Here is an 8940-nt window from a genome sequence, read left to right as displayed (position 1 = left end):
ACTAAGGATCCACAGGTAGAAAATGCTCCAAATCCAGTGCCTGCAGCTCACAGGCCTCCCAATGGCCCAGCACTGCCCAGAACTAACCTGACAAACCAGAGCTTTCCTTTCGGGATGGAAAATTGAGCGGTGCTGAGCTGGTGTTAAGAGCTGTAAGGAAATGGTCCCTGCTCCAGGACTCTGCTGATACCAGCCCTGGTGCAGTGCATGCATGTTCCTGTGCTCACAGGAAGGTTTGGCTGAAGTCTGATCTCAGCTTTGTGAGCAGTGTGGTCTTCAGTGAGTGATGAACTCCAGATCTTTCATCTCATTGCTTTTAGAAGTTGTGGATCTACATTATTTTATATCCAAGGCAGGTAAAGGGGATGTGTATCACCAGAACTCCAAATCCAGAGTTCTTTTATGGTCAAATTCTTAATTCTTGGATGTGTGGGGGTGATATTTTTCTTTTTCTTTTTTTTTTCCCCTCCCTCCTCGAAGAAACCCTTCACCCTATTTCAGTGCTTCCATGAGGTGTGTCTATGTTCCTTGCTGTGGAAGAGGGCAGTGAGGACAGGACCTTGGACATAAACAAGATTTCAAACAGCCTGAACCACCTGAGGTCCCTCCCTGATTTTTTCTAGGACAAACCCCTACTGCAGGCACTGGAAGGAATTTCAAATTATCAGCCAAACACCTCAGGAACTTGGTTCTGGTGCCCTGAACCAACGAGCAGTGATGGGTACAGGTGTCATTGCTTCTCCTCAATGCCCACATAGGCACCTGCCCTGCTTCTGTCAGAAATTATTGACCAAAGCCTGTTCAGAGAATCTTGAATATCCTGAGCTGGAAGGGACCCAGGAGCTGTTGGTGTGGATACGTGGATCAACTGCTGCAGCAAAGCAAATTTATCATCAAGCAGTGCTTTGAACTAACACACTTCTGTGACTCTGAGGCAGTTATTTTGGGGGGAATATACATGAATGAGGGCTTAAAAACTTGGCTTGAGCAGAGGGCAGAGAAGACGCCTCACTTAGCCTGAGGAATGCTTTTGACAGAGACACGTTGTCGCCACATCTCTTGGCTGGGAATAAGTTGTACCTTTCCTGCAAATGGAAATATTTCTCTGAAGTTCAACAGCTGCAGGAACAGCAACTTGTCTCTTGATCACGTTTTCAGTTTTAAAATCCATTTCTAGTCCAGCAGTGAGGAGAAAACCCAAAGCTCATTCAAATGAGCTTTTTTAATGGAAAAAGTCACATTAAATCTAAACCAATTTCATGATCTTGTCTGAGTCATGACTTTTTAAAGGCTGGGGGCTGAGGCTGCAGTTAACATTGCCTTAGCACTGCTCAGTACTTATCTGAGAGTGGAAAGGTAATGGTGGGGAAGGGCTTGTGGTGTTATTTTTCTAGGGGCCTGATCATTTAGCTCTCTAATTTGGGAAGCAGGACTATCTCTGGCTGACTCTTATCACCCTTTCAGCGAGGCAGATAGCAGCCAGCACATTACTCAGCGTTACCCCATGGATATCTGGTGTCTGAGTATGTGTTACAAAAGGTGGCAGCCAGAACAGTGAAACCTCTCAGTGCTGGGCACAGAGAAGTGGCTTCAGCCCCACATGGTAAGAGGTGGAAGGATTTGTCCTCTGGAATTGTCCTCATCACCTGAGAGACCCCCAGTGGCTCTGCTCTGTTGTCACTCAATTCTTTCCTCCTCCTGGGAGTAAAGGATGAGGAGGGGATATAATGTGATATAGGAAACATTCCAAACTTGCTTTATAACTGCAATAATTATATGGGCAACTTTATAGTTCGAGAAGGACTTTCATTTTTTTCTATCTCCTGCTGTCTTCTCCCTGACAGCTGGTTGTGAGGCACCAGGGAGAGATTTAACCTCTTATTGGTACTTTGCAGCTTTGTCTTCCTCACAGGGTTTCAAGGTGGGTAGCTTCTATGGGATTTATTTTATTTTATTTTATTTTAAATGGAAAAGAGAGACATGCAGTTCAGAGATGCTTGTAGGGAGTCTTCTGACTTGAAACAAAACCCTTAAAACCACTCCAAAATAACTTGTCAAGTTCTCTCCATGCCTTCTGGTGGACCTTATGGATTTTCAGGTGCTTGTGATGTATAAAAGTGGAAATGGTCACTGGAGAGCCTTGAGGCTGTGTTGGTAGGAAGAAGGCCCAGGCTGCCCTTGCTCACTGGGCTCTGACACATCCCACACTGCCCAGGGTGACTGAGAAGCACCCAGGGCTTTGTTCCATCACCCTTAAATCTGTCCCAGTGCAAAGTGGCCCTTTAACAGGAACCCACTGGTGTGTGTGTAGAGGGGAGCAGAGACAGAAAGGAAGTAATATTGAGTCACAGCAGTCAAGAAGGATCAAAGATTGGCTATTTTTGACACACAAAAGGGTAAGTGATGCTGAACTCTCTCTAGACTGATTCCAGCTGAACACAAAGCATTTTAACCTCTTAATCCTCACTTCTGAGTTATAGCCCGGGCACTGAGGGCTTTGTGGCTTTTTGGAGATTCTCTGCTGCGTGTGACCCTCGTCCCAAGCAAATAACAAAATAACACACACCCCTGGCTGCTGCACAGCATGTGTTGAGTGTTGAGCGTGGTGTTAATCCTGCAGACTCTGTGGGTTTTTGCCTCCCTCACTGACCATAACTGGAATTAATGGGAATTCTTACCGAGAAAAGCAGACAGGTTGGATGAGGCTTGGAGCAACGTGGTCTAGTGGAAAGTGTCTCTTTGATTGTGGAAGCAGAATCCCAATTTCACCTCACTGTTCTGAGCACAGCCCTAACCTCCCTGGGTTTCCCCTCAGAGAAGCTGTTCCTGGGCTCTCCTCTGTTATCTTCCCACCTTGGCTATTCATGTCTAAATCTATATATCCCCATATCTCCTCTCCAAATCCTGAAAGGTTCCTCTGCGCTTCCCAGCACATGGACTGGTGCTCTCTGTGAATCCAGTTCCATTGATTGTAGATATGAAAACACTGTTTTGGTTTGAGCCTTGTTTGTATTATTTTTGGTTAACATATTTGGGCTTGACATAAAACCCAGCAGAGAGACTCTTGCTTAGCCAAGGCTGTTTCTGCATTGACTGCAGATGAGCGTGGTGCTCCAGGGAACCAGTTTTATTCCAGGCTTTGCCAGTGATTCATTTCTGGATGCTGCCTGCCTGATTCCCTCTGGGCCTCAGTTTCCTGTTCTGTAAAATGGAGATAATACCCTTTCATGGCACAGGGCTGCTTTGAAGCCTTTACAAAATTACTCTGATGTGTTTGGATGAAAGTTTCTATAAAGCAGATTTAAAAAAGCATGCAGCTCTCATTGAGGGGTTTGTATGGAGTGATCAGGACCCCAGAATTACTTCCCAGGATGAATGTGTCTGTGTTAAACCCTCAGACAATGCTGAACACTGAAACAATATTCATGTAACTCTTCTAAAAGCATCCACTGTTGGTGCCCATGGCAGGGTTTGCTGCTATTCATTCTTTTTGTTTATTTTATGTAAATCCTTTTTCCTTCTCATTGAAAACACAAACAAAAAAAGGGATGACCAAAAAAAAAAAAAAAAAAGAAAAGAAAAGAATTTTGCTCTGTAAGCCCCATAAAATTGATTCATCTTGAAGGAGTTTTTAGCAGGACTGGCTCTCTGGCTATCTGTGTGATTTTAAAAGAAACTCTCCTCTTTCTCCTGACTGTCATATTATTGGGAGAAAAAATACCCTGAAAGCAGAAATGAAAGAGATGCAGAATTTTTGTCTCCGTGCCTTTCTCACTCCGGTCCCTTTATGTGTTCTCCCACCGCCCCCTCCTCCATCGCCCTCCCTCCTGCTCTGCCTCAGTTCCCATTGAAATGTCAAATGCAGCAGTTGTCTGCGAGTGAAAGAGGGACTCCCTGGTGGGAACAGGCTGCCCTTCTAACCTGAAGGCCTCGGCTGTTCTCTTCTCCCCTTTTTGGTGTTTCCCATCCCACTTTCTCAGCAGATGTTGTGTGGGGCAGCACAGGCTGTAAAGGAATGAGTTTCTTTTCACCTGGCCATGTGAATGGGCTGGCACAGAAACCCTGGCTTATTCTCTCAGACTCTGGCAACAGCTTACACAGAAAGAGATTGTTTCGAAGAGCTGTCTCTTTTCTTTCTTTCTTTTTTTTTTAGACGAAGATAGAGGGAAAAAAGGCTGAGAGATGCTGGCTGTATTTTAAGCTTCCTCCTTGGGTGCCAAAGGAGTCCTTGGAGTTTTGTTGCTGCTACTTTTGTTCCTTTTATAGTTTCCATTCAAGCCCCAGGCTTTCAGCTTCCTTTTGTCTTAGTCCTACTTTTCCCAAGCAGTTGACATGAGAATTAGTTCAGAAGGATGGTGGAGGTTCACTCAGAAGTGTCGCCCTGTTTTAGTCCAGGGCTGTAGTTTTTGACTCTTTGGTGGAAATTTGGAAAAGAGTGACATTTCCCATGCTTCTGCAGGGAAAATATTTATTTTCAGATGAGCTCTGTCTGAAAACATGTGACATTTCTGCAAAAATGCACAAATTCAATCCTAATGTTGAGTTTTGTCACTGTGCTGCTTAAGATTGGAGAGGCACCTTAAAGGTGGAAGAAATAGAGGGCGCATGAGTTTTTAAATTTTCTCCCTTTTTTTTTTGGCTCCCTGTTTATCTGTTTAATGTGGCTGGTTGTTCTCTGTAGCCTGTTCTATTTCCCTTACCAGGACCTCGAGCATCTTAGAGTTGGTCAATTGAACCACACCAGAAAGGCACCCAGAAGAGCCATTCCCTTCCTTGCATGGAGGTTTTTGCTTGGCACCTTCAGAGCACTGTCACTTATCCAGCTCACTTTTGGCCCTGTCTCTGTGCTCTGAGCCCAACTCATCATATCTAAACTTTATATATATATTCAAGAGCAAATTATGTACATGGCTTGTGAATAATTTGATTGCCGTCATGAGAAAGGCACACACTGCTGATCCTGAGAAATGGAGCTGTCGTTTGCTGATTTAATGAGTAAATAATGAGTTATTCTGAAATACTGCAGGGAGATTATGCCAGTGGTTCTCTTTGGGTCTTTATACACAGTTTAACTCCAGTTGGTTTTTTGTTGTGTGTGCATGTGGTTTTTTAAAAATCTGAAGTTTATTTTTGCAGTGGTGCTTGGAAAGCTGTAAATGATCCACAAGGAATTAACAGACAAAAGTCCCTGGCTCTGCTCCACCCTATTGAAGTCGATGGCAAAACTCCCATTGAATTCGATGGAAGTAACAACTAGGCCCTGTGAGAGTAAACAATAAATCAGCTTTATAATCACAATATTTCTCTACATCCTGTCCTTAAGTGCTTTATGTGGCAGAGGTGTGAGGTGCTTGTGTGATGATGAAAGGCACAGAGAAATCATTAAGATCTCAGGTGAAATACAGGCTTGTGAAGGTGAAATTTCTAAATTTGAAAGCTTTGGGCAGGCTTCACCTTTCAGGCAGTATTTTGGAAACCTGCACTCCAATTCTGTTAATGGGAATTCATTGTGAAAGGTTGAATTGCCTCTCCATCCATCATGTAGCCAGCAGGTGTAGGAGAACATTTCCCCTTTCTAGTTTGTAAAAATTGCAGTTTTTAGAGACATGGGAGTGTAAGAATCAGCAGATTGATTCTCCTGCCTGGACAAGTGGACATGTCACAAATCCCATTCAAAAACTAATCAGGAGGAGATGGATCATCTCCTGTCAGATATCCTGCAAATGCTGTGCCTGTGGTTAGAAGTTTGCAGAAGCTTTTATCCCTGTGTCTGCTGTGGCACATCTCATGTTAAAACTATTCTGTTAAATAATAGGAAGGTATAAATAGCTCAGAGGTTTAGTTCTTATTCAGCCTGTTCTGTCAGTGGACTCCAAATTATTTGATTAAGGAAACAAATATCAGTATCTTGCATTTTACCTGGGGGAATCCATGGCACGGCCAGATATTCAAGGATGGAGTTCAGTCTTTTCCTAAGTCCTAGTCTAGCATCTTATCCCCTGCCTTTTAAAGGCTTTATCCCTAAAACATGTCTTGAGTTAAGGGCTCTGTGTTGTAAAGTTTTCCTATTGATTCCTTCCCTGGAGTTTGTGCCTTTTGGAGGAGATGGGGCATTGATAATTGCTTCAGCTGTTCTTGACTGTTACAGGGCACTTTAGCAGAACTGTGTAGCCTGAGTGCTTGTGCTTTGTAAAAGAACCCTTTGGCCCTGCAGAATGGGAGGATTTACAGGTTTAGCCTTCTTGGTTTGTTTTGAATTATTTTCTATGAGCTATTCATGGAGGGTACAACAGAGCTGAAGGTAAGGCAAGGTTGTCACTATATCCAAAGATGAGAGCCACGGAAATAAAGTGCTATTGTTGCTCTTCAAGCAATGACACTGACAAAAATAAAAGACATCTGGGTAGGAAATAGCAGCCTGCTTCCAGGGAGCATCCATGGTGTACCTCAGCTTGCCATGAATGCTAGCCCTGCTAGGCAACCAGGAAAGGGATCTGCAGGCAGCCGTGTGCCAGGCCAAAGAGAGAAAAAGAAAAAAAGCCTAACCCTGAGAAAAAGGGGTGCATTCTTCCTAATTGTGCTTTGGCATTGAAGTCTTTTTATTCTTGTCTTTTGTTGCATTTTTCCTCTTCCTTTTCACGCCCCAGCAGCAGCCTGTGGGTCTCAGTGCTAGGAAGTGCTGGGTGGCCATATCCCACCCTTCCAGCTCTGGCCTCCAGGTGGGTTTGGGGCTCATGTGGGAGAACTGCAGCACCTCTGCATGTTCAGCTCCCAGTCTGTGTCCTGGGAGCTGGGTCAGGCTGCAGTGTTGGCCGTGACCCTTAGGAAGGGAGGGTGAAACCTGCCTGAATCTGCAGAAGAACAGAGTCTGGCTGTGGGTGATGGCAGAATTGCAGTTTCACCTCAGGATAAACACCCAGCCAAAATTGATAGGATTTTTGAAGTGGCTGGTGACCAACATCACGTTCAGAGTGTTTGGAATATTTATCTCTGAGCAGTACTTTGAAGAAGGCAGTGGTGGACAGGAAGGGGTGTGAAATAGGATGCCCAGGGTTAGGCAAGCAGTCAGTGGCAGAGAGAATTGAATGTGGCTCTCTCCTGCCTCGCTTCTGGGCCTTTTTTTCTCTCAGCAGTTTGTGCAAGTAGACTAAACCTCATTCAAAACCAAAGTGTGAAGGACAACTGAACATTGTTCAGGAGAGAGAGAAATGGCTTTGGGTGAGAGCTGAGAGAAGCTGGGGCAGCACAGGGCTGCAGGGCAAGAGTGATGGCAGCACCAGTGGAAAAAAATGCTCTGAGGTCAGAAGGAAGCAGGACCAGGAACTGTCTGGGTGGGGAGAGAAGTTCCCCATGGGGATGGTCTCACCTCTCACACACATTTCTTGTTGTCTGTTTTGCCTTTGAAGTTTCCCTGTTCTCCCTTTATTATTAGATGTGCACTGGCAGCAAATAGGTTCTCAAATATTTATCAAAATTCTTGACTTGATTAATCAAAATTTATCATTTCTGCCTCCCATCTTTAAACAATGAAGCTATGATACCCTCTGGAGACCCAGAGGTGCTGGAAGTAACCTAAGGCATCCTCTCCCTTTCAGCACAGGCTCGGGGTTGAAATGCAGGGAAGGCTGCTGGCAGGGCCAGCTGTAGCTCAGGCAGCAGCCTCAAGAGGGAGAGAAGGCTTTCTCACAGGCTTTTATGACCAATGTTCAAAGGGAAATGCCTTTAGAGAAGAAAAGGCTGGGCTGTCTGGCTGTACAAAACTCAGACCTGCAATTCTGTTCTGTGCTTTTGTTTTCCCTGATGCTCCTCTTCTACCTAACCCTTCCTTTTTGATCCTGCTGGTGGTTGGGGACTTCTTTTCCCAACCTGGGGACTTTAAAGCTTAGCCTGGGATGAGGAGTCTCACCTAAACAAATTCAAGTCTGCACTTTTTCTCCTTGGTCAGTGATGCATCATCTGTGTGTATGACAGGACAAATAGCCTGGACAGGAGGGGGATTAATAAACTGATTATTTCCTTTGAACTGCAGGATGCCCTGGCACTGTGTGGTTGATCACTGGACAAGAGCAGCACAATTGGACAAATGACCAATATAATAGCTAACAAATGGAAAACACTGCTGCCAGCAAAGGAGCTGGCTATTTAAAGGCAGCAAGAGGTTTGCAGCACCAGCCCTAGCAACAAGGACAAAAGTTATTCCAAACACATGAGGCAAAGCCACCATGAACCCACTGTAGCATGCTATTAATAGGAAGGGGGCCTTCATTAATTTCTTAAAGGGTGATGCCAAAACATCAGAAGAAATTTGTGGTGCACATAAAGGAGCAGCACGTTGCACTGTATCTAATTGCCAGAGTAATTATTTTCTGCTATGCAAATTACCAGGAGCAAATCCACTGCAGTACATCTATGTGTATTTAATTATCATCAAGAGCTGGAGTTGAGGGACTAGATTTAATATGTTCATAATGAAATAGCCAGAATTTGTGTGTGCATTTGCAGAGAACTCGTTATTTTACCACAGCTGGATTTATTTTAAATAAATCATTATGGCAGATACAGTTTCTGCGTGCTTGCCCATCTGCTGATTTATCGTAAAAATTGCGGTTTCATTTATATGGGTGGTTTCTATCAAACACAGATCACCCTTCTTGTTTGCGAGCTGCATGTTTCTGTAGGATTTAAGGAGCAGCTCAATGCAAAGAAAAGCCATTTTTTGGATAAACAAAGGCTGGAGGAATAGGAGGAATTAGGACAACCTGGGTGGGTTAAGATTTTGTAAGGTTTTGGGTCTTCATACTTACGAGCTTGTTGTGGTTTAAAACCAGGATGGGGATGAAAACTGGAATTCTAGCAACACCCATTTGTAAGCCAAACTTCTTATTATTCAATGTCTATTTGATGGTGTGCATGAGGCAAGTTAATGCTTTTGGTTTCTAG

Source organism: Prinia subflava, chromosome 15, assembly GCF_021018805.1.
Source record: "Prinia subflava isolate CZ2003 ecotype Zambia chromosome 15, Cam_Psub_1.2, whole genome shotgun sequence".
NCBI classification, from domain to species: domain Eukaryota; kingdom Metazoa; phylum Chordata; class Aves; order Passeriformes; family Cisticolidae; genus Prinia; species Prinia subflava.
Note: the sequence above shows the minus strand (reverse complement) of the source record.